The sequence below is a fragment of the Taudactylus pleione genome, unplaced genomic scaffold (genome assembly GCF_031769625.1).
Source record: "Taudactylus pleione unplaced genomic scaffold, aTauple2 ptg000016l, whole genome shotgun sequence".
NCBI classification, from domain to species: domain Eukaryota; kingdom Metazoa; phylum Chordata; class Amphibia; order Anura; family Myobatrachidae; genus Taudactylus; species Taudactylus pleione.
Window position 1 is genome coordinate 48,561,758 of NW_028284418.1, and position 26,502 is coordinate 48,588,259.

General features: G+C 42.9%; 1 protein-coding gene across 9 annotated transcripts in view; it reads right to left on the bottom strand.

The window, feature by feature from the left end:
• Positions 1-25,859, bottom strand: part of MYPN (myopalladin) — a 243,536-nt gene extending 217,677 nt beyond the window's left edge. For 5 of the 9 annotated variants that reach the window (XM_088476311.1, XM_088476302.1, XM_088476279.1 and 2 more), the window contains exon 1: positions 25,128-25,269. The gene's annotated coding sequence lies outside the window, so the exon portion shown is untranslated. Of the gene's footprint in view, positions 1-8,132; positions 8,221-25,127 lie in introns of all 9 variants that reach the window. The other 4 variants (XM_088476252.1, XM_088476231.1, XM_088476272.1 and 1 more) reach the window with 4 other exon arrangements.
• Positions 25,860-26,502: the final 643 nt, after the last annotated feature.

The following is a 26,502-nucleotide window of genomic DNA, read 5'->3' on the forward strand; positions in this document are numbered from 1 at the left end:
GTAGAGATCCGCACTGTCAGGAAGGCCAGGCCGAGGGAGAAACCCAAGCCAGCCGGAAGGAATGCCAGAATATCTGGAGATCCTGGACACCGGAGGATCGTATCGACAGGTACAATACCATAAGAATTATGGCTGCCACAGTTTGTGGTAGGTCCCAGCAAAAGCTGATCTATATGCTCTAATCATTCCAACGATGACAAAGCCAGGGAAGCCGTAAGACCACTGTAGGGACGCAGTCAAAGACAAATGACCCAGGTCCAAGGCAAAACCAAGGACCCTGAGACAACAGGTCCGGGCAGTGAAGCATCAGGAATGGAGTATCGATGGAGAGACTCCGAAAATCCAAGTACCCCTGACATCTGGGGCAAATAGGAGCCACCAGCAGGAAAGCATCTCCGTCTCGATTGAAACACTTCCCTCGAGGAAGAAGGGAGACCGGAGAACACAGGTACGCAAAGTGGAAGGACCACTTCACCGACAAAGAGTCACTGAAAGTTGCTTCAGAATCCCGAGAGCTGGACTGTAACACCATAGTGTGATAAAGCCAGAAGGCCATGAGGGTCACCTCAGGAGCCCCCCCCTGCTCACCAGGAGATGAAACCTCTCTTGGGAAAGAGACTAGTCCCCGGGATGCACATCGTGATGGCTGAGGACTCCCGCTTCCCAATGGAGAGCTCCTGAAATGAACGCTGCCGAGATGGTCTGGAGGAGACCCTCGGACTATGTCCGAATGTGTGACAAACCTGTTATTGCCATCCAACGAACAGTGTCGCTAAAAAGGAAGCCACTGTCCTGACCCTGTCGGACTGAACCTTTTCAGGTTCACCGGGAAACAAGAGTTATGCCAGAGTGAAGGCCCAAGACAGGCTAAAGTTCCAACAAGTTTACCGAATCGACAGACGTCCAACTGCACTGAAATGGATGCGAACCAGACACTGTCCATAGCAAAGAATACCCTGGACGAGATGGCCATAGCCACCCGGAAAGGGACCGACTTGCCTCTGGAGAGAGCACATCGTTTGAACAGTGATCCGACAGAAAAAACTCGTTCCATCTGGAGATAAGCCAATTATGGAAAGGCCTGGAATGGAACTGAGCCCATTCCACCCTTCCAAAGGCAGACACTGAATATTTGACCATGCATCCCAGAGTGTAAAGACATATGTCGACTGCGTAGACATCCATATACTCCTAAGACGGAGACATCCATGTACTCCGTCTTACGCCAGAAGAATTCTCAGATTCTGAGACTCCAGCAGGGCTCCTAGATGAAGAATACCCAGAGAGGGGTGCAGGGAGGACGTATTTTTTCCCTGTTGATTAAACGTCTGCACCCTGAAGAAGCCACGGTCATCCTGACCCGGCTGTAAAGTACCCCGGTGATCTTGCTAAGAGCAGGAGGCCGTCCAGGTACAAGAGCATTGGGATATATTGAACAGGAGAACTGTCAGAAAATCCAAAACGCTGGTAAACCCCTGTGGGGCTGAGGACAGTCCCAACAGGCAGAGTCCAAAAAATTGTAAGTGTTGCTGTGATGCAGCAAACCTCAGTCCATGCTGAGGAAAGGTCTCTGTAAGTACCCGTAGGCACGCGTCCTGTATATCCAGTGATATCATAAAGTCCCCAGGTTCCAAACATAGTATGATGGAGCATAGGGATTGCCTCCTGAGCCCAGGTAGCCTTAGGAACTGGTTCAGGGAATTGAGACAGAGAATAGGCCAAAGAGGACCATTCCGCCACTGCACCAGAAAGAAAGCAGAACAACCAGCCCCTCGCTGAGAAAGTGGGGATGGCATAATTAGCTCCGCTTACCGCAACAACTGTATAGCTTTCTGGATTTGTAAGGCCCTGTTCGGGTCTGAATAAGGGCCCGCGTACTATCACATGTAAAGAGGCCGCCTGAGCAGAGAGAGGGCGTACCCTCTTACCCACGTAGCCGCGGCAACTTGACACTAGTACCAGGCTAACTGAGAAAATCGCTATCTCCCAGTGGGATGCCTGTCTCGTCAGGCTGAAGATATATCCGTAGGTTCAGAAGCAGGATCAGCTGGCAGTCCAGGCCTGCTCGGTACTGGATATGTCGGCCCTTGTAGAGGCCGACAGTCTATGAAGAAACAGACCTTTAGGCTGACCCAGAGGACAAAAAGACTTAACAGACTTAGTCTGAGGCCTTGTAGTGGGCATAGCTGAAGGCGGTAAACTTGTCGTTAGTAATACTGCCAATGTTACTACAATCTTGTCAAGGTCAGGACCAAACAAGATCTACCCTATAGATGGTATCTGCACCTCTGCATTCCCAGAGCGCAGCCATAGGGTATGACGGAGGATACAGTCGCAGCCGGAACTCTGAAAGTTAGGAGACTGGTATCCAATATAGGCATTTCCACCTATGACAACTGCATATATTAAGTGAGCGACCAAATACATTTGAACCCCAGACGTGTTGGAGAGGAAAAAACATTACAAATGCATCAGCTCAGTATGCAATAGTATTAACCAACCATGCTATAGCCATGGTAGGATGGGTAACAACCCCTGAAAGCGAGTATACTGATTTCAGGCACACCACCTACGGATCAGAAGAATCCGACCACGCAGGAATGGGATGCGTAGTAACGTCTGTAATCCGACAAGTAACACGCCCATCCACCCCAGGAGGGGCTCGTGATGACCCTCAGGGAATTTGGGACAGGAGGCCAAACACTGTTGTAATACCTCATATCTGGCAACAGCCAGAGTCCCGCCATGCGATCCACCCGCTAGTCAGCAACAGGGAACCCGAAGGCATGTAAGACTGAGGGTGTATGATACAGGTGCAGGTCAACATTCACTGTAACCAGAATGGACCTGCTACCAGCCCTAAAGCAGGGATAATAAAACCTGAAATAGGCTTCCCCCCGTGTAAGAGGGAAAGAGCCCAAAACATTATCCAGTACACGGCAGAGCCAACTGGGCAGGGATAATAAAACCTGAAATAGGCTTCCCCCCGTGTAAGAGGGAAAGAGCCCAAAACATTATCCAGTACACGGCAGAGCCAACTGGGAAGTAACCACAGGGCGTCAACCACGCCAATTTGCATATCGTAGAAAACGACATCCACCCAGGGTGGCTGTGGTAATCCCTGCAAGGGGAATGACAGACTATTGTGGCACCAGGGGGAATTCATATACTGCGAAAAAACCCTGCAGGAAGCGGTAGTCTGTGTCACAGGGGAAGAGTGCAAGAAACTGCAAGATACCCTGAGATGAAAAGGGCAGTATGGTGAAGTAACCCAAGTGAGGTACAACAACGGGGCACGGCTGGCGATCCGCAATTGAGAGGATCCCGAGAAAACAAACCGCCCGAGGGGGTCGTGAAAGAGGCCGGCACCAGATGACGCCACATACAGAACCCTTTATGAGTTAAATCCTTCGCACTGACACCTGCAGCACATGGCTTGCAGGATAGTAAAAATGGGTGCAGTATAACGCTCTATCTCCTGGTCAGACATATCTGACCAAGCTTGGCGGAAATATCAAGCAGCGCTATACTGGTCCTGACTGATGCTAAAATTAGCTGCAGGGACCCATTTTCTGCGTATGCAACACACAGTTCCACCCAAAATATGGCAACGTGCAGCACGCAACAGTATGTGACAAACCTCACAAATATTAACAAGTATATAAGTGTGAGGTCTCAGAACCACAGCTGTATTAGGGCAGATTGTAAAGAAAAGGGATAGATATACACTGACAGGTGAGAATAAAGAACAGACAGTCAGCACTAGCATAAGTCACATACCATGCAGAAATATATATATATATACACATAAACATGTCATACAATATACTGCACTATGTCACTGCATTCAACTTACCCAGATTCAGTGTCTGGGAAGGCTACAGCGCTGTGTACACTGACATGATGGTGAGGTACGCAGGGGGACTGGACCAACTGCCATCTCCGGAGATTTCTGCTGCACCACAGAGAAATGGCCGCTGGAGACCTCAGAAGAAGCGTGGCCCTCGGAGGAAGCAGCTCAGCGACGCCAGACTATGGATACTGAAAGGCGCGCTGAGCTGAGGGGAGGAGCCGCTGCAACAGGGAAGGCTGCCTCCCCTGGCCGGCTATTAGCCCCCGGGACGCCGGCTCCCTGCGCCGATCGCTAAGTCCCTGGTGGTCTAGTGGACACACGGGGTATGGGGGGCCCGCCGCCACTGCCGGCGCCTCCGGTCTGTCCCCAGAGACCGGAGGCACAGGACTGCATTTCAAATGCGCGGATCACCGCAAGCAGTGACCCGCGACCTTACCTGCTCCCCGTGGATCCGGCAGCAGTCCTGGGTGCCCGCAGAGTCCAGCTAGTACAGACTCTGGGGTCCCGCTGAGATCCCCAGATCTGTACTGGCGTCTCAGCGCCAGCGGGGTGACGGAGCGGCAGCTTAGACGTCCTATGGACAGTCCGTCGCTGCCGCTCTGAAGAGTCCAAAGTAAAAATAAAAACTTTGTCCTTAGAAAAAAAATAAAGCTTAGGGGCTGCTAATCAGCCCCCACTGCACTAAACGGTGACCGTGCCTCTGGCTTGGGGGTGGGGTTATAGGGAGAGTGGACCCAAGTGCATCCTGAGAGCTAAAAGCTTTAACTGCGTGGTGCTCGGATTTGGTTCCCAACCTATACCCCAAGGTCAACCCTGTGGACCCCCTATGGACCCTGAAGTAGAAATCAAAAATATGCTGAGAAATTATATTTTTTAAGCTGTGGAAAGTGTTTTACATACTGAAGGGCACTCTAGTAAGCAAATGATAAAATCATAGTTGCATTTTGTTATATAACCTGTATGGTTTGTTATCAACTTGTAAAAATTTATTTTATTTTTTAGACCAAATTTACAGACAAGACAACGAAAGATACCTTACTTTTTTCAGTTAGCCATTCTTTTCAGCAAAATTGTTTAGGAACAGTGGGAGCTGAGCTGTCGGGGGTCATTCCAATTAGGTGCGAGTTGGCTTGTGCAAGTTGTTTTCACTACAACCTCGCACTGCAAAGTACAGCTGCAGTCCAATCCCACACTCGCTTTTTTTTCAGAGGAAACTCATTTTTTTGTGCGCACTTCCCTGAGGGTGTGAGATGGTAGGGAAATCTTAATTTTAAGGTAAAAAGGTCGGAACACCTTAGACAGACCCCCTAATGACTAAATAGGCATTTAGAAGTTTTCAATTAGCTCAATTTGCCCAATAATGTAATTTTTGGGTGTTAAAAAATATGGCCTAAAATCACCCCCAAATTAACTTTTTAGCTAGTTTAGGCAACCCAAAATTCAATGAAAGTATTTTTTTAAAAAGAAAAATAATTGCTTTTTATAATTTAAAAAAAAAAAAAATTGAAGTGGCCTCAAATTACTACAGAATCACCTTTTTGTCTACTTGTTTGCATTTTTATTTAATTTGTTTGAGATTAAATGAAAGTTTGCTTTTTATCATTTAAAAAAAAAAAATAAAAAATTAAATGCACTAATCAGCCATTTGACACCATTTTAAAACCTCCCTTACTTTCTTTATGCCCGCTAACAGCTTCTATACAGTCCTGCTAACAAAATTGTAATTTTTGGGGGGTTCTAGGATGGTGTCCCCACTTTTCCATGCACTTCGCCCCCAAGTGGCATTCTAAAGAAAATCTGCACCTCCTCATCATGAGTAGCGCGAGTTGGCATTTCTAATTGGATTGAGTGCTTCTAGGGAGTGAGCATTCTTGAGAAGTGTACGAGTTTCATGAAACAATATGCACTTACAAACTCGTATTTAATTGGATTGAGCCCTTAATGTCACTTTTGTTTTTGAGAAGAGAGTTTGATTTAAAACTGTGCTTTATATATGCCAATAAGGCGGCCAGTTCGGGAGACTTGCCTTCTCTTGCAGGTGGCAGAAAGCATCACCCGATTTTCAGGAGCCTCCCGGCCATTGCTGGAGAGTCGGTAAGTATGTACTAATCTGATATATGGATAAAATAGTAGTGTATAGTGGCAAAGTAGCGAACTATACTAAAGTTTATTTCTCACTTTCTCAGGAGTTCTCAGCATGTGATGCTTTGGTATTGTAGCATGACACGTGAAAAAGCCTGAAAGCCCAGGTAAGAAAGAACACAGATTGAATAACATTTTTACAGAGGAGATGCTTAGGGCCTGACTTTTTTATGTTTGTATAAAATGGTGCCTAGCTTCCATTAAATGAACACTAAACACAGTGGGTCAGATTCAGATATGGACGGTAACTGCATACTCTCATGGATCGCAGTTGCTAAAATATGCTAATGCCTCCCAATCACACATCAGAGCATAGGGACGCCCACTGCTGCCTTCTCATATCTGTACAATGACGTACAACAGTGTAAACATCGGTAACATTGACGCTCATCAGGCAGCCATGTTTCATCTGCGACAAGTCTGACCAGTCGCAGATCGGCAGCTCTCCTGACAAGCAGTGAGTTCTCTTGCTGCTAAAGACATCACAATGTATGTATGTATGTACACCCTTGTAATGGCATTTAAACAGCCAGACAAGCATGCGTTTTTCTTACCACCCCACGTTACCGCCTCCAAACACTGACTACCTGTCACTCACTGTGCGAGTGGGTACTCTTTCCCTGCGTGATCGCAATGCTATTGCTGTGTGCGCGCAGTACGGCATTTGCACATGCGCATTAGAAAACAATTGCTCAATCTGCATAAAAATCGCCATTGCGTCTGTCTCTGAATCAGGCCCAAGTTAATTCATTTGCACCACCATTCTATTATGGATTTTATTTTTAATCCATATACAGTAGATTAATTCCGTAAATAAAAGGAGTTTAAAAAAAAAAAAAGTAACAGCTTAGTTTGGAGTCAGTGTCCATGCTTTTTTCCTGTAACTACATATTCAAACAAACCCTGGCTGTCCTGCTATAGCGGTAATTAGCCCAGGCTATAGTACTGGGGGAGAGGGGAGCATGAGGACAGGTTCAATTCTATTCATGTTTTTCTCAAACAGTAAAGATATGTGCTGATGGTCCGGGTCGGGAATCTGGCGCCAGGATTTCAACAGCCGGCAAACTAACTACATCCTGTGCAGATGCTGTCGTCGTAACCAACACATATCTTTACACCAGTCTTTCAGATATGCAGCTATGTCCTATATTACCCAGCTTGCCACATATTCCTGTGCATGTTGAATGTGGCAAAACTGACTTTGGCAGGCTGGAGCTGGATGTAAATCCTACTATAAACCATGCACTAAATGGAGTTTAGCTACTGAAGACTATTGTGCCTCACTTTAGTATAGTCATTTTCTCCAGTGCTTTGCACTTTTAGATTAATAGTTTAATCCCCAACTCACCGTTACCTGATTTCTCTCTCCAATCTCCTCTCTCTCTTTCAGCCTCTCTACTCTATCTGTCTCTCTCATTTCACAACCTCCCCTCCCTGCAACCCAACAATGTTACATCCTCCCTCACCTCTTCTTCTCTTCACTCAGCATCTAGCACTGGAATGGTAGAGCAAGGTGTTGCCCAGAGGGTAACTGGTCAGAAGGTAGACAGTAACCACCACAATGTTTACATTTGACTGCCGGCATGGTTCAAACTGTTGATAGGCACCATGTCGACATCCACAGAATGTCAACAATGTTCACAATGTTGATATCTGAAATATCACCATGTATAGTGTTGACACTCTCAGGGATAAGTGGTGCCAGCAGGGTTAGGCTGCAGAGGTGTTAGGTCATTGGGGAGGGGGGGTTATGTTTAGGCTCCTCAGACACCTACGCCGGAACTGCTTCTCACTTGATTGCCGGGAACCTGGAAAAAGATGCTGCTGTAGCAGGGAGAAAGTAAGACCCCACTAGACCTCCAGGAATGTTTTTTTCACAGTTCATCATGTCGACGTATCATCCGTGCAGACATGACGACTGTCGACATAGTCACTGTCAACATGCTAAGCATATCGACATGCTGAATGTCAACAGTTCAACCATGTTGATATTCTCATGTCACATTGATGACTGTCAACATGATTACGGTTGACAAATCATACCACACCCGCTTGGATATTGCATTGCTGCCCTTTTGTGACATTTGTGCCTCAGACCATTCAGGAGCTGCAGAGTGGATTTGGGAGGTTAGCTTACCTCTGTGGAGATGGAGAGGTCTCCCAATATTCTGGGACTCTTCTGGGAGACCCCAGGGTTTCCTCAGGATAACTGTCTCTTGTCTGTCCTGCACACAGAATATAACAGTGAGAGGCAGCCCAAGATCATACACTGTAGACAGAATATCCCTTTTTATGTACTATAGACCTAGAGCTGAATCTCACTCCCATACTCTGTGTGAATGACAATCTATCTGGATAACTATCCTGAGAAAACACTGGGATTAGAGTATGCAATGACTACATTTGTGTGCTGAAGAGCGGTGCCCATTTTCTTGCAGCAGACCTTCCCCTTTAGGAAAAGCACAAAGATGTAATCGTTACTTATTTGTTATCAATGTCTCCTCAATGATGGGCACAGAGTGATAACATAAATAGCATCATCATGCTGTGTTCTGCCCACTACTTCTCTGCCCTGCTCAGTTTCTGGGAGATTTTCAGACTCTCTCGGGAATCTGGGAAAACATACACTATTTTGGAAGTCTTCCGGACAATAGAAAGAATCAGCAAGTATGCCCGGTGGTTTATATATGATGGTGGTTCAATAAGTAAGGTAACAAGACCTCTCATTGCATAAATTTATTCAACTCATACTTGGCACATAGTCTAAGCATTTGGTCCAACGGTACACCAAGGTGTCTATCCCAGCATAGAAGAAATCAGTGTGTCTGAAGCCAGGACGTGACAGCTTGCTGAAATGGTCCAAAGAGATGGAAATCACTTGGTGCCAGGTTAGGGCTATAGGGATGATGGTCAAGTACCTTCCAATAATAGCGCCGTAACAACTCACGTGTGGCCCGGCATTATCATGCAGCAATATTACACCTGTTTGCAGCAACCCAGGTTGTTTTCAACCTGGGTTGAATGTGTCACAATAGCGGAGAGCATTCACAGTATATTCATTGGTGAGAAAGTAAACAAAAAGCACGCCTTTGTGATCCCAAAATACGGTCGCCATGACCTTCTTGGCTGATTGAGTTGTTTTGAATTTCTTTGAAGGTGAGGACGATGCGTGTTTCCATGTCATGAAAGCTTGCTTATTCTCCAGTGTCACATGATGCACCCATGTTTCATCTCCTGTAACAATACAATGCAGGAACTGCACTCCCTCCTCATGGCACCACATCAAATGCACGAGAGAGAATCCCATCCTATTCGTTTTAAGAATTTCTGTGAGTTGCTTCGGTACCCAGTGTAAATACTTTTTCCTATACCCCAGTTGCTAATGAACGATGTTGTGCACAGTATCCACTAAGATGTTCAGTTCATCAGCAACATCAGTAACTGGAATGCGTCTGTCCTCCGGAATCAGACTTTCAATGCGGCACAAAGTGTCATCTGTGGTGGACGTGCTTGGCCGGCCGGATCGCTGTTAATCTTGAATGTCTGTCTTGCCATTACCAAAGGCAGTGCACCAAACCCAAAGCCGTTTCCGTGACATGACGTTATCAATGAACACCTCGACAAGTTGGCAATGAATTTCAGCTGCTGATGTGCCCTTTCAATGCAAAAATGTGATCATACTTCGCATCTCAATGTTTGACCATGTTTCCGCCAGCCCCAGAATCTTACAACTGATGTTGGGACAGTATGACTGATATGAGGTACAGTCTAATGGCCGTGAGGGGAAGCAGTGGTCTACCTGCTCTGGCCTGGCGAGAAATTAGAATGAAATAGAACATTACACACGTCAGAGGTTTTGTTACCTTACTTATTGAACCACCCTCTTATATAATACAGCAAAATTTGTTACTGGTGTATAAATACTATTACTTTAAGGAAACATATCTACAGTCTTTGAAAATAATCATCATGGAAACAGTACACACAACCAAATAAAACTTTTTAGTTGTACAACGCCTTGAAAGACAATACATGCCTTTGTCGTGATCTCAAACCTTGAACTTCGCTCTGTTTTAATCAACTTGTAAGAGATTGTCAGCTCAGTTCAACAAACACAGGGGAAGCTGTATCAAACTTTGGTGAGAGATGAAGTGGTGAGACAAAAAGTACCAACCAATCAGCTCCTGTCATTTTTCAAACACAGCCTGTAAAATGACAGTTAGAAGCTGATTGGTTGGTACTTTATCGCTCTCCTCTTTATCTCTCTCCAAGTTTTGATACATCTCCCCCACAGTGTGCTGCAGAACAGAAAACTAAACTAGGTAGTATTTAAAAAAAATAGATTTCCCGATATTTAAATGTTAGGATAATGTGAATTATATATTTTATATAATTATTACAGACCTTGAATATCTGAAAAGAATGGGATAAATAACATAAACGGAATAATTTTCCTGTGTACCTATTGAGCAGGTTGGTTTTGCTTGTACTTTTTATTTAAAATAAAGTTATTTAGGACTTTCCTTGTTGTCAATGAATTAGAACGCCCAGCATGCACCAGCAGTCAGGTACAATTTGTCAGTGAACTTGGAATTTCTGTTAAATATCACTTCTACCTAATCCCAAAAACCTCCTGTATGTCACTGGGAGATGGGGTTTAATAATATGGGTGTTAATATGAACAGCTGCACATTCTTATTTTGTTACATTGTATATGCAGATAGGTATTTTTGTATGCTGAAGTCATTCATGGGCTTACCTCTATGAAATAGGTCTTACTCAGAAGGAATTTACTCTATAAATGTGATACTGACGTGGAGTACATTTACCAGGGAACCTCACACACTGCTGGGAAATGGTTGTAGTTACCAATGCAATGAATGTTACTATAAATGCAGTAGTGACAAGGTGGCTGTCTCAATGTCAGTGACATGCACACCCCAGACACAGCAGGGAGCATCTGCATTTATTTCTGCTTAGAAAACTTTCATTTTAAATGGAAATCAGAGCAAGTAATGTTTTCTGATTCAAACTCATTGTGGAACACAGAAAACATTGCCAATATAGGGGCTGATCCTAAGCTCCCCCTTCCATCTTCCCCCTTGACCCCACCCCTCCTGTCTCCCTCTCTCCTGTTGACTGTTCCCATATTGCACATCTCTTCCTCTCATCAGGCACTGTCCCATCTGTATTCAAGCATGCCCTTGTCTCCCCCGTTCTTAAGAAACCCACCCTTGTTCCCGACACTCTCTCTAAATACTACGCCATCTCGCTCCACCCCTTTGCCTCCAAACTCCTTGTACAGGTTGTCTACAAACACCATATTGCCTTTCTTTCCTCCAAATCCCTGCTTTACCCATTTCAGTCTGGCTTTCATCCTCTCCACTCCACAGAAACTGCTCTCACCAAAGTCAGCAATGACCTCCTTGCTGCCAAATCTAAGGGTCACTACTTTCTGCTTATTCTCCTTGACCTCTCTGCTGCTTTTGACACTGATTCTATTCTTGGACCTCTACTATTCTCCTTCTATACATCCTCTTTAGATGAGCTCATCAGATCCTTTGACCTCCAATATACAATCTCTATGCTGATGACACTCAGATCTACCTCTCCTCCCTTGATCTTTCCCCCTCTCTCCTACGACTGAACAATAATGATATCATTCAGTCGTTCACTGTATCGTCCAGTTTTTACGCAAAAAACGTGAACTATAATGACCAACGATGTGCGCTCCCGCAGGTCGTTGGTCTTTGTCATTCATCGCCCGAACATGCAGGCCAACCTGACAATATTGTCAGGTTTTTCCATGTTCGGGGATGAGGGAGAGAGCCCGGCACTGAAAGATATTGTGCATGATATCGTTCTGTGTGTGCTCAATGTCGTTAACGACATTGAGCAACACATCTGCCAGGGAAACACTAGACGATGTCGCTCATGCAGCGAATCGTCTAGTGTGTATGCACCTTTAGAGTGAGCGGATAATCTTCCCACCCACCAAATAACCTCACCTCTCACAATTTCTTTACCTTTTGACAGCACCGCCATCGCCCGTAACATACAAGTGTGTCTTAGAGTTAACCATGACTTCTTTCACACCCACATTGCTACCCACTCCAAATAAAAGTTGTTAGTCATCCAGGAGAAGGTAATTTACACTATATGCTGGACCAATTTGACCACTGATTGGCTTTGGGCCCTCACCATTCCATGACCTTCACTTAACAGTTCCTCAAAGCTGCAGCCTGATTGACAGGCTGTGGCCGTTTGGGATGGGAAGTGCGCTGGGCCATCCTCTGTTCTGGAAAATGAGGTCGTGTCACCCTCATTTTCTGGGAGTGTCTGCGTCTTCCAATGAAGACTTCCTGGCCCCAGCTGTGGAGCTGTAAGGCTACTCAGATTACCAATGTTCTCAAAGAAGATCCGATGCTGCGTCATAGGATACAGCACTCGGATCTGCGATGCTATCTGGAGGTGTCTGTTTACACCAGCCATTTCCCTGTGGCTTTGCAATATCATACAACTCTGAATTAGGCTCTGTAAGCGCTAATCTAAGGAGTGGGTGAGGACTTGTATGCATTACAATAAAAATAATGATAGTTTTTACTCCTTGGGCAACACACATATTCATAAAATTGCTTTTACTAAATTATGTATATAAAATGAACTATGTTGAAAAAAATTATAGATTTTATTATATTTAAAGTGCATGGGTAATATGTCCACATGCTACAAAACTAATGTATTCATGTTTATATAAATACAGCTGTTGCAGTAAAGGATGTCATATGGGCTTTACTGAGTGTTAGATTGGTCATTATTAGTATTGAGGATTGTCATTTGTAAATGATGACTTGGGGGGTCAGGGATGTTATTATGGGATTACTTTATTATTGGGCAGAGTAATGGGCTCTTGTAATGGCTTTGATGGGCTGTGTGCTATTTTAAACTTAGTGGCGCTGGAGAGGCCATTTTGCAGCTGCTATTTTATACATAATAGTTCTCTAAACATGTTTATTTCTTCCAACAAGGTTCTGAAATAGGGTATTTTCTCTTATATCACAAGGAGAAGTTCTCAATAGCTTTATTGTTGTCCACTTCAATTCTTCATAAAAACAGATTCTGAATCAGCCATATATTTGGCAGTAATAGCTGTTGTTGGCAACCTGGGGCAAGCCAGATCCCCTTTTACTCAGAGGATCATTGAAAAAACACAAGTGATTAGCTATTTGGCAGCAATGAAGAACCAACATGCTGTATCAATCACAACATTAGGAATATGATTTATCTATATCTGTATAAAAACACTAAAACAAAAATCTTTTTTTTTTCCCCAGTTTAATTTTCCCCATGGTAGACAAAAAAAACCATAAATTATCTGGAGCCCATTTTCAAAAATGGAGGGTTTAAAAGGAACAAGAACATGCCAAGCAACAAGGTTCCTTTCATAAGTACGGTATCTTCAGGCACGTCAGGATGATAAAAGTAGTTCTACTTCAAAAGGTTCAACCTGAGACTGAAACAGATTTTTCTAGTCTCAGAAGAACCGTGAAGGGGATACGTACAGTCAGGTCCATAAATATTGGGCCATTGACAGAATTTTCATATTTTGGCCTCTATTCACCACCACAGTGGCTTTGAAATGAAACAAACAAGATGTGATTTAACTGCAGACTTACAGATTTAATTTGAGGGTAATTACATCCAAATCAGGTGAACGGTGTAGGAATTACAACCGTTTCTATATGTGCCTCCCACTTTTTAAGGGGCCAAAAGTAATGGGACAAACTAAACAATCCTAAATCTAACTTTCACCTTTTAATACTTTGTTGCAAATCCTTTGCAGGCAATTACAGCCTGAAGTCTGGAACGCATAGACATCACCAGACGCTGGGTTTCATCTTGTTTGTTTCATTTCAAAGCCATTGTGGTGGTGAATAGAGGCCAAAATATGAAAATTCTGTCAATGTCCCAATATTTATGCACCTGACTGTATATGCCTTATTTAATTGCCCATCCTTATTGTTTGTATTGTCTGTGTATTATTCATTGTTAAATGTTAGTATACCGGTATTAGACACATTGTTGCTATTTTTTATTCATAAAGCAAGAATATATATCACCACACCCTTTTACTACCCTTAGTCATTATTTTATAAATAACCCTTTTATTGTAACCACAATTATCTATTTTCACGCTTAGATAATAATTCTGTATATATTTTATTTGATTTCAAATAAATTATTTTATGTGTCACACTTGGTGAGCGCTGTTTTTTTCTTTCATTACTTGAGTGGATGAAGGTGTTATGTAACAATTTTCAGAAAAATGACTTTATTTTAATGGATAAAAGGTGTTATGACCTGGGGTCCATAGTAACAATGTTATTTGAACTGATGATAGTCTATTTACTGATATATTTTGTGGGTAAAAGTGTCTAATTCATGTGAAAATGTATCTTTAATTTGAAATATCTCAATTTCTTCTAAACATTACAACGCCTTTGTCCACTCGCCTGCGGGGTAGCAGCGGGAGGTCCCTGCAGTGAGGATTGCTCAGCTGGGGCACGTTGCAGCTATTCCACGGCAGCTTATGGCTTGCGGCTCTCATGGGGTTGCGCGGAACGTTCAGCATAAGTTTTATAGTGCCAAACACACCTCTAGGTGACGTCACAGGAAGCGCCAAATTCAAGCCACCTCTATAAGGAAGTCTCTGAGTGCACTCCTGTGTCACAGTATAGACTCCCAAACCATACTCCAGCGTTCCTAGTAATCCCTAATGCTTGTTTCTAACCTGGGCTTTGCTTGTGACCTGACTCTGTTTCCTCCCCGGTATTGTGCTTGGTATTCCAGTTTGACCCTTGGCTATGCTCCATGGCCTTCATCGTACTCCGCTCCAATCCAGAGTACACCAGCACCTGTACTAGGGAACCAAGTCTGAAGGCTGTGAAGTGCAGGTTGGACGCGGCCAAGTCCAAACCTCCTTGCGGCGGTCCCTGGTGAATATCAACGGTACATTAGACTCTGCACCTCTGTACTAGGTCTCATCATTCCCGAAGTATGGGCTAGAATCTACTATCCATCTGTGAGTTGCAACATTGTTGTTGGAAGGCCAGCAACCATTTAATGCCAGGATTTTGATATCTATCCCCTTCTCTGTCCCGCCCCATTTATGGCTGACCCCACCCCCTCTCAGCTGTTACCCACCTCCCTCCATCGTTTCTCCACCCCACCCCCATGTCGCTGCTCTGATCCACCCACTGCAGCTCCGATCCTGCAGTTGCTTTATCTTACCCCCTTGTCCACTCCCATACTTGCCACGGCAGACAGTCCTTGTCTTTCAGGCTTCCACTGCATGCACATTATGGGCACAGGACAGCCTTACACAATTATTATATAGGTTGTTGCAAGTTAGAGCAAGCTTTACAACATGAGGCTTCAAAAGATATTGAGGTTTCTGATTTGTGCAGTGAATTATAAAGCATGGCAAGGCGAGTTCCAGAATATGCATCTCCACAAGATTATTAAAAACTTTGTGTGTAAAAATAAACTGGCACATATTGCCCCCAACTTATTTATTACTCTTCATGTCCTCCTGACGCTCCCTGTGTCACTGGCCAATGAAGCTTTTCTAAGCTAAATATGATTAAAACATACATTCAATCTTCAATGATAGAAGAAAGACTTTGTTCTGTATTGTGAATAGAATATGAGGTCACACAAACAATTCATCTGAAAGAGTTTCTCTCTAATTGCCATATTCAACTGCAGGCGAAAAGTTTTCGCCGATATGGTCATTTCGCCTGTTGGAAACTTTCTGCCATATTCAATTGCCCCTGGGCAACAAACATGTGGGGGCCCCTATCAATAAAAGTTGAAAATATATATATCACAAGTCCCATGAGGTTGGCACTCCCTTATAGAGAGTTTAAAAGACCGTGTTGCCAGCAATTCAAATTCCAATCAACACATATCAATTTAAATATATATATAAAAAATTCTTACACACACATGCATATATATATATATATATTTTTTTTTTTTTTACACATGTGTGTATATATATATATATATATATATATATATACATACACACATATATATATGGGTGTTTGTTATTTTTTTTAACACACATACTGTATATACCCAGACACTCCCCTCATTCACCAGTTACTTCCCTCCTCTGTCATGCACCAAGAACACCCCAGCAGCACCCAATCATACATTCATCACCAACACAAAGTCCAGACACAACCCTCATCATTCACTATCAGCACCCACCGTCACATACTGCACTGAAAACAGACAGACACCCTCCTCCCACACTAAAAACACACAGACACCCCCCTCCTACACTAAAACACACAGACAGCCCCCCTACTACACTACCAGCAACGAGGCACCACCCTACCTTCCGGCTGCAGTGTGCTGCTTGTGCTCCCTCCATGGTGCCCCTGTCGCCCTGCCCTTAATCCGGCCCTACGTACACAGAAAGTCAATGCATTGCCTCTGAAAGCAGGCGGAAAAAAGTGCGGAATCGGGTTATGGGGTGCAAAGTTGCGGAAACTCCCGTGCAGGCATAAGAAAGTCCCCCAAAAGGTAAACTATGTAAAAAAAAAAAAAAACACACTTAAGGACACCCCAAACACAATCTTACAAAAATTAACTATTAATCTTTTCATCGGCCAAGAAGAGCTGCTTAAAAAACATCTAAAATCTGTAATTCTTTTGACCACACAACAACAATGAACCCTACTACTCAAGCTTACTGCCTCTGGAAAGCAGCAGCTGTGGGAAGATTCTCTTCCTGCAGCCACCCACACTGTTTATCTGACTGGTCGATAAATTGCGACCAGATCAGATAACGCACTGTGGTCAGAAAAATGCGACCATGCCAGGCAAGTGGTTAACGTATAAACATACAGTATATTCATGTATTACTGTACGTTATATGTCTCTTCTCAGCTCTCTGACATACATAAGATCCATAATTAAGGACACTCTCCTAAAGAGATGGAGTGGAGTCTCTGTCATACGTAATACTATTGGGAGAATTGTACATTTTAACAGAGCTGTAGTGGAATATCAGAATAATGCTGGCCAGCATAAGATCAGATTCATCATACGATTTCCCTCCGATTCCCCGGAGCTCCCTGGCAGTCCCCGCAGCATATTTGTTGTTTTTCTTAGCACGCGATCTGTCGTAAGATCGATCCTGTGTCTCACAGGCTCATTAGGGAAACAGTCATTGAATGACTTGAATTGCTGCACGATGGATCGCATGAACAAAATAAACACCACGATCTGCACACGATACAATGGACAAGATGTGCTGCACATCTGATCATAAGATCCGATTATAGGAGCTGCGGGAGCGCGCATCGGATCTTATCTTACTAAAATAACACACGATTTTCACAAGATCCATCTTATGACTTGTCGAAAATCGAGAAATCGTGCAGGTGTATGTCCAGCTTAACAGAGAACAAAATATTTTACCTTCATTGGTGTGAATTACTAAATGATTCTCTCTACAGTGCTGCTTATATAAATAACTAATAATAATAAGTACATAGGTCATATCATTCTTGGGATTTAGCAGTGTTATTGTGGATGTGGGAAAAGTGCTCTCTACTCACAGACAAGAAATATTTATTAATGTTTAGGAATACTTGGACAAGCATCATTAAAACATACATGAATAAAAGACTAAATAATTTGGAAACTTGAGTAGAAATGCGTATATAATCTTATTATGGGCACTTAATCCTCTTTTTGACAGATAACATCTAAGGGGGGAATCCAATTAGCCATGGTAAGTTACCCCGCGCTAATTGATCCCTCAGGGCTATCCAATTAGCCCCGAAGCAAGGCCGCCTGCAGCACTTACCGGGATTTGTTTTAGGGACCTCAGCAGGCCCAATAATTAGCCTATTTTCGAGAAGCCACCAGCGAAAACACAGAGGTTTGTGAACTTATCACAAATTCTACGTCTATTCGACCGAAAACAGATAATGTTTTGGGCACAGAAAGCGGGCTGAATTGCGCGAAGCATAAAAAAAAAAAAAAAAAAAGGGGGAAAAGTCCTATTTTTGGCCCCCAAAAATAATCAGGGATACTTGAATTTCCCCCTTAAACTCTTACACATGCTGGATCTATGCTCTAACTGATCACCCCCAAAGAGTGACCAAACTTGTTTCACATACATTGTAACACCATATACTGTACATGTTTTTACTTGTGTTCAGGAGCATTGTGTTTGGCTTATATCCTGTCAGATAAAGCCTTCTTATGTAATTTCAAAACAAGTGAAAACGTATTGAGTGTCCTCCCCTGACCTCCACAAATGTATAATTTATCACTGAATTTAATACAGTCTTAAAGGTGTGTATCCATTAGGCGATGGGGTAACGACAGTACGATTACAACATTGTAATCGTACAGTCATTCCTCATCCTCTGTAGTGCCTACACTGAACGATATGTCGTTCAGAGCAGACACCCTCCCTCATCCCCGAAAATGTCCAATCTGTCGTTATCGGCAGATTCACCGGCATGTTCAGGCGATGATTGATGTAGAAAACGACCAGCGGGAGCGCGCATCGCTGGTCGTTTGACATTTTCATGTCCGATTCATGCACTATTAATGAGCGATTGAACGATTACAATGTCGTAATCATTCAATCGCTCTGTTTAATCGCCTAGTGGATACGCGGCTTTATGTTTGAAATGCTGCATCACTGTCATTTGAATTTACATTGTTCAAACGCAATTGGGTACCCAGCCTAACTGATAAGCCGCAGCTGTGCTCAGAAGCTTTTCCACCCCTGTGCTGACACTGTTTTGCCACTTTTTAGACTGGTCACATTCCAACATGGATATCAGTTATCAGTCCCCACACAAATCATCCCTTGTTCATAAAATTCCACTCAATTATATATACCTCCAAACATGGCCATGACAATTTCCCCAAAACAGTGTTTTTCTTTTAATTGAAATTAAAAGAAAGTGAACTAAAAGCAAATGTGTGTATCTTTTATATATACTTCAGAGACATACTTTGTGGTACTTGATTTTCCATCAATCAGTTTCCAAAAGAGCAAAAAGCAGTGTTGTACACATAGGTTTTCAGAATAACATCTCAAAATTATCATGTTTCATTTATTTACTTTTGTTAGTTTGCACTGCCTTGAATCAAATGCATAAAATGTGTAGGATTAATATGGATTTTCCAAGAAAGAATAGAATTGTGAAAGCTAGAAAACCTACATCATCAAAAAGAGTAGTTTATTGAAGCCAGGATGTGGAAGATCTGGGAGATATAACCCCGATCTCTGGACTCTTGATATTTGTAGAGTAGGGTGTCTGATCAAAATTGAATGATGGAGATATCCTCTTTCAAATCAGGAGTCCCCATATTTTCCATGAGCCAGGATGGAAGAAATATGGACATTAAAACACCACTTCCACTTCATTTTTCCTGTAGTGTAGTTTGTGCATTGTATGACTAGCCTATCAGTCAGGAGACCAGCCAACAGGGACAAGGAAGGAGAGGACTACCCGATAGTTGTACTGCCTCTATACACTACACTGCATGATGTACAGTATGAAAGAGCTCTCCATTCACAGCCTAAAGCCAGCAAATATCAAACCAAACGATGCAGACCATTTTACACTCATTTTGCTACTGGAATGTATGAAAGAGTGTCTGGTGTTATAGCAATTACTGTTGATAGCTTGGTCTTTGTTCTATCAGAATCAGATCGGTTTAACCAACAGGCACCTTGGTAATGCCTGGTGATCTTATACACTGGTGGCCAAAATTGCGGACACATTTTGAAATTTGAATGTTTATCAACTTCAGTGCTTATAAAAACTGTTTCACTTCACGCAGTGCAATGATTCAGATATCAAATGAAAGGAAATTTAATGCTGAATTCAACACAATAAACAGAGGTCAAATATTTGCATTACAAGGGAAGTTATGCCTTGAAAACAACACTTAGGATGAAAATCCCTGTGTACTTATGATGTTACTGTCTTATCAGTATTTCGTTGGGTTTCCTTTATTTTTCAAGACCGCAGCACAGCGACGTGATCCAGGATTGTGGTGTTAAGTGAAAATGGTCTTTCGTATACAGCAATTGCGACAGACGTTGGTGGGAATGTGACAACATCAGGAGTACGAAAGTTTTGTTTACGTTATCAGGAAACACAATCTATACAAAACAAAGCAGGAAAAGGCCGGAAAAAGTGCACAACAGCTGTTGATGATAGGAGAATAAAACAAATTTGCGGCAGGGACAGACGGATGTCATCTGCGGCCATTAGCAGTGAACTGAGTGCAACTGGTGTTTTTGTCAGTGCAAGAATGGAACGGAGAAGACTAACGGAGTTTGGCCTAAAAGGTAGGATTCCCCAAACAAAGCCATTGCTGAATGAAAAGCAGCGGCAGAAACGAATACAGTGGGCAAAAGAACACATTGCATGGACAGGTGGTCAGTGGAAACAAGTGATAAGGAGTGACGAAACTAAGATATCTATATTTGGTAGTGATGGGAGAAAATGTGTGAGAACAAAGAATCCTACAAGTGTTATGATCTGGGCATGTATGACAGCAGATGCTGTAGGCCGCCTTTATGTCATAGATGGCACACTGAACAGCAGAAAGTACATTGACACCATCCTACAACCAAACCTTCTACCTTTTATCAGGGATCTTTTTCCAGATAATGCCCCATTTTTTTTCCAGCAGGATTCAGCTCCCTGCCACACTGCACGGACATGCAAAAAGGGGTTCACAGAGAATGACATACAGGTGCTGGGATGGCCAGGAAACAGCCCAGACCTGAACCCCATAGAACATTTGTGGTTCTGTTTGAAAAAACTGGTACATCTGAGGCGTCCATCCAATAAAAGACAATTAATTGAGGCTATAATTGTCTCATGGCACCACATAATAAAGAAGTAAGAGCTCCAAACATTGGTTGGCTCAATGCCACGTCGCTGTGCTGCTGTCTTGAAAAATAAAGGATACCCAACGAAATACTGATAGGACAGTAACATCATAAGTACACAGGGATTTTCACCCTAAGTGTTGTTTTCACTGCATAACTTCCCTGGTAATGCAAATATTTGGCCTCTGTTTATTGTGTTGAATTCAGCATTAAATTTCCTTTCATTTGATATATAAATCATTGCACTGCGTGAAGTGAAAAAGTTTTTATAAGCATTCGAAGTTGAAAAACATTAAAATTTCAAAAAGTGTCCGCAATTTTGTCCACCACTGTATATGAACACATTTATAATACCCCAATCTGCCCCAGAAACCGTTTGGTAGCTACTCTTAGAATGCTAGCTTGATTGGACAGCATAATCTTCAGTTTCATTTCATTGTGGGGCTGTTTCCAAGTCGCATGTTGCTGAAACCACTTTAACGTCTTTTGCTGCACAAGCCGGCTGCACATTTCAGACCAGCAGACAGCAGACCCACCAAGAGTTATAGGTAGGAGCCGGCACTGAGCGCAACCAACAAAACTTGCACCTGCCCAATGCAAAGTGCAGAATTTCCATCAAAGAATGGCCTCCAATGTAAGCGATTAAGCGCATGAGTTCGCAACCAGTTATACAACATACTCACATCCAGTGGCAGCTCCTACCTTTTAAAATGGGATCCCTGATCTCTTCTCTTCAGCGCATGCCAGGTGTATTGCGCATGAGCAACGCATCTGGTAGGGCCTGTGACTGGCCCATATACACAAACGCAGGCTTCTAGGGACTGCGTCGGCTGCAGCTTCTAGAAACCGGGTAAGGCTCCCAGAAAGACAGAGGAGTGGCTTTCCATTGGAAGCACTCTCTATGCTGATAGCATTCCGGACTGGCAGTCTCAGGGGGAGAAAACACCTCCTCCTCCGGCTGCCTATCTGGCTGTGATTAGCAGATATTGCTTCTAATAGGAAGCCACTGCCAGAAGACTCTGTCTCAGTGAGGGCTGGTGGATTTTACTGGGGGGTAAAATCTGACATTGCCAGTGACACTCCTTTAACACACCCAACAGACAGTGCATCGCCATGCATCTGAATAGTCAAGGCATGACAAAGACCTCCTAGCTGGAAGCACGTTGGCGCTGGATGTTTGCACAGATCTGAGACCAGGAACCAAGATACCCCCTCTAAGCATTGGAACCCTTCTGTATGACCCCTCAGGGATTCTGGATAATCCAGGGACCGTTTACGTAGGGGTCCCAGTGCTTCCTTACTGGGTACGTGTTCCCATCTACCTCTCTATATTTATTTTATATGTTCTCCTAATTAAGAGTTATTGCATACTTGGAATTCGCACTAAGTTGTTATTGTTTGTTTTATTCCCCTAGCTTGGGGTAATTTTATGTGATTTCAGCTATCTTAAATAAATGAGCATTGCTGTAATGTAAACTCACTATGCTCTAGTTTTCCAGTGTTTATACACCTGTTTTTCTACTTTTAAGCTCACATTATACATCCTACTTTTTACCCTATATATTGTTTACTCAGGGCTTAAGTGAAAATAGTTTTTCTGTCAGTCACCGCCCAGGAACCCCAATACATCTCTGAGACCATGTGTCTCAATCAATACTGTCCCCCTGCGCATATACACTGAGGGATCCATGCGATGTGTCACTCTTTAGCTACTTAGACACATGCACAATTCAAAAACATCAGCCTTTTGCATTAATATCAGCATGTCATCCAACTCACATTCAGGCTCTGTATGTGCCTTTAGGAGTTAACATTAAAATTAATAATTGTTAATTTTATTTAAAGAGGATTCCACCATCACATGACTTTAGCAAGCATATCATCATGCAAGTCTTTTACTAAATATATTGATTTAAACATTTGATTTAATTCCATGAATGACAGGCAATATTATTATTATTTTTGTTTTATTGCTCATGATCACATTTTATTTAATGTAGCACTGTGTTGTTACCAGCACCAGAATACAGCAACTCCACCGGAATATAGGCATACATGGCTGGAAAGCCTAAACAGATGCCAGAAAGATAGAACAATATACTGGGTATTGGGATAGCTCTATTAAATATATCTTATTTCTTCCATAATGACATTGCTTTAATATTTTGGGTAAAATCTATCTTCTGGCCTCTATAGGGTTAATCCCTGTGGGTGAAAGGGAATGTAGATGCTAGCATCAGTTTAGAATGTCTTTCAGCCTGGTGGTCTAGCTGTGTCTCACCCCAGCCCTGACATCAGCAGCATCTTCAGAGTCCCGGCGGTAACATAATGAGCACTTCTGTCAGAGTCATCTGATGCGCCTGATACAGAGGTGGACACAGATTTCATGTCGAATGTAAGCGGCCGATGATTTAGGCCTGCGAGTCGCACTGTGTCCTGGTTGCTATTGCCGGGGGACGCAGAACGAAATTGATCACAGAGAGAGACAATTTCTCTCAGTTTTCTTGACCTCACCCTAAGCTCTGTAAACCATACTTGCAGTCTTTCTTTAAACCCGCTCCGGGAAAGTCCCAGAGAGGGCAACCAACTCCAATGACAGGGGGGGCGTTGTGCCACGTTGTCGTCAATATGGCCCCGGCAACACTGTTTAAAACCACAATTTGCATCGTTTTTCAACAGGGCGGGGCTACACACCATTATTGCTTGCTCCTTGCAGTTCTAAATAAATATTCAGACCATTTTATGGTAAGGACTAGGATGACACGATTTAAAGCAAATCGCGCCAGCCAATCTCCCAGACTCGTCAACTTCAATCGGGAAACACTGGGAGATGAGCCAACTCTGTCGGGAGGCAGGGAGAGCCCCCCAACTTCAGGACTCTCCCAGACCTTCTGGAAGAGTTGACAAGTATGCTGTCAACACTTATCCAAAATATTATAAATAAGTCCCTGATTTAACAATACAGAAGACTTTAAATAGCAGTTAAATCCCCAAAACCCAAAAGGCTGTACATCATGAGGCCGATGCTGAGTTGTAAGTAAAATTTGCTTACATTACTCAAAAGTAAAGTGCATGAAAAAACTGCTACAAGTCGTCACCTTCTGTGTATTTTAGCATCAGCCCTATAGAAAATGAAAAAGATACGTCCCTGTGTATTTTGTAAAAGCTGCAAGAGAGCAGGTACAAGATAAAAAATGAAAGCCATCTGAAAACCCATTGGCAGCTGATCATTTCCAAAACCTAAAGTGTGAACCGACTGATACCATGTTCTCCCCTGCAATAAGATGAATTACTCTACCTCTGAGTCAAACTGCTGACAGACTACCGTGCTAAGAAACATAAGTAAGTGTACCATATGGATGACTTTATCATAGTAAACATTGGTGTCAACAGGAGGGGGAAGGAACGCTCTAGGCTATAAAAATAACTCTGCGATTTTGATAGTTTGTTAAAGGAACAAACTGACCACCTAAAATGAACACACATATTGTGCAGAAAACATGCAAAACAGCACAATGCAGAATCATAGCAGATTCCGGAAAAAGAAAAAACTACATTTTGCAACAACGTACTTGGAAGTTAGTGCTATTACTACTTATCTTATTTTTTTTATCTATTTTCATAGATGATGCTGCAAATATGATGCAAAAAAACAAAGTAATTCAAACTGTTGTTAATGTTGATGTACAACTCCTGGCTTCAGTGTGACAGAATATAATGGGAGTTGCGCTTAAACAATAGCTGAAAAGGCATGGTTAGCCTAAATCTATTATAGAACATAGTATAGAAAATAAAACACAGTGTATGTATGTAGCAAATGGATAAAACAAGATGACAGAATTTCAATGCACATGATAAAGTTTATGTAACAGTAGTCCAGCTATGTTTCCAATGGCTTCAGGTTTGCTTCCATAGAGGTTCTGAAAGTTAGTCTCTTGTGAAACTTACACCTTCCAGGGACAGATTGTACAGGCTGAAGAATTGGGAGCTCAGACCCCTCACGAGATAAACATGGCAGAGACGTTCAAGGAAGGACTGAAGTAAATTCTTTTAATTCTCCCATTGCAAAATAGTCCATAATCTCATTTAAAAGCCACCCACTTGGAAAGCATGATTAGCCAGTAAGTGCCACAGTTCTGACATGTAAGCCCCTATAATTAATAAAATATGACATCTTACCAGTCAGTGACACACTAGTTATCCACCATCTGCACTTGCTCTCTCTTTCATGGTCCTCGATCTCGTGCCGTCCTCTGTCAGGACAGTAATGGCTGCTTTCTTTTTTTGCCTTTTTAGCATTCTAATTATAGGTGCCCTCCTCATCCTGCAATGGAAAAAAAACATAATGTCATGCCAAGAATTGAAGTGTACAAACCACTTGTAACAACTGTGCCTGCAAACTGAGATTTACAAAAATTTAGGCAAAATCTTCAGGCTCTAAGAGTCAGAGAAAGATGGATTAAACTTTATGAATGAAGATTTATCAACAGAATGGTTTAACAGAATATGTATTCTTTTAGAGGGAAGAGATCATTTATCTTTGGCACCATGAGAGAAATAGATAACAGTTAATGTCTAGCAGATCTTGTCAGGAGATTTTTGAATATTCAGCAAACACAATGTCACATTCCATTGTCCATTATTGTGTAACCTGTCAGTGTGAGCTGTTCAACCAAAATATCAGGACTACACTGTAAAATAAAACACAAGGTGTGTGTGCACGTCCAGATTAACAATCAGGCGGATGGAGCTACAGCGCCAGGCCTCCACATAGAAATAGGCCCATTATCAGCATGATGATAATCAGCTGTCTAGCTAATCTCACTGCAGGGTTGCCGACATTCTGGCTGCCCCTTTCAGGAGGGGGGCAGCTAGATCGGCGAAGCATGGAGGCGTGGCTGGCAGTTGTGGGTGGAGTGGGGCATGGCCACTAGATCGTGTCATTTTGGCTCTGCCCCGCTACACAATGCCGAGATTACCAGTAATTGTGAAACAGGGAGCAGGGCCAAAATGACACAATTCATTGTGAATCTCGTCACCACCCCCTCCGCTCCAGGGGATTCTCTTATAACCGCCTATGGAGTCCGCCTGGAGGCTTGCCTGCCTTTCGAGGGAGCCAGGAGGCTCCCGGCCGAATCGGGAGGGATGGCAATTCATAAATTGTAATATGATTAAATTGTTTTTCTAGTTCTCAGAAAATTATAGATTGTTTTCTATTTTTATGCATTTAGGGACACAGTGGGGCTTATAGTGTAGCTCCTCCCCTACTTAGTAAAGGCCCTTGAACATTTTAAACCCCAGTGACATCGTAAAGGCTGCTTATAATGTAACCAGTCACATGGTCAGTATACTGAGGTGAAAAATCACCTTCTGCATGCAATTTGTTATTGCTATCTATCCATTTATAATCTAACATTTAGGCTAACATAAGCTTACATTACAAGGTCGGTAGACATATTAATGAAAAAATATATATGGAATCTAACACACTGTCACGAAGCAGATGGCAACGGGGTTGTCAGCCCCAGCAATTATCCAGAAACAAATAAAGTAA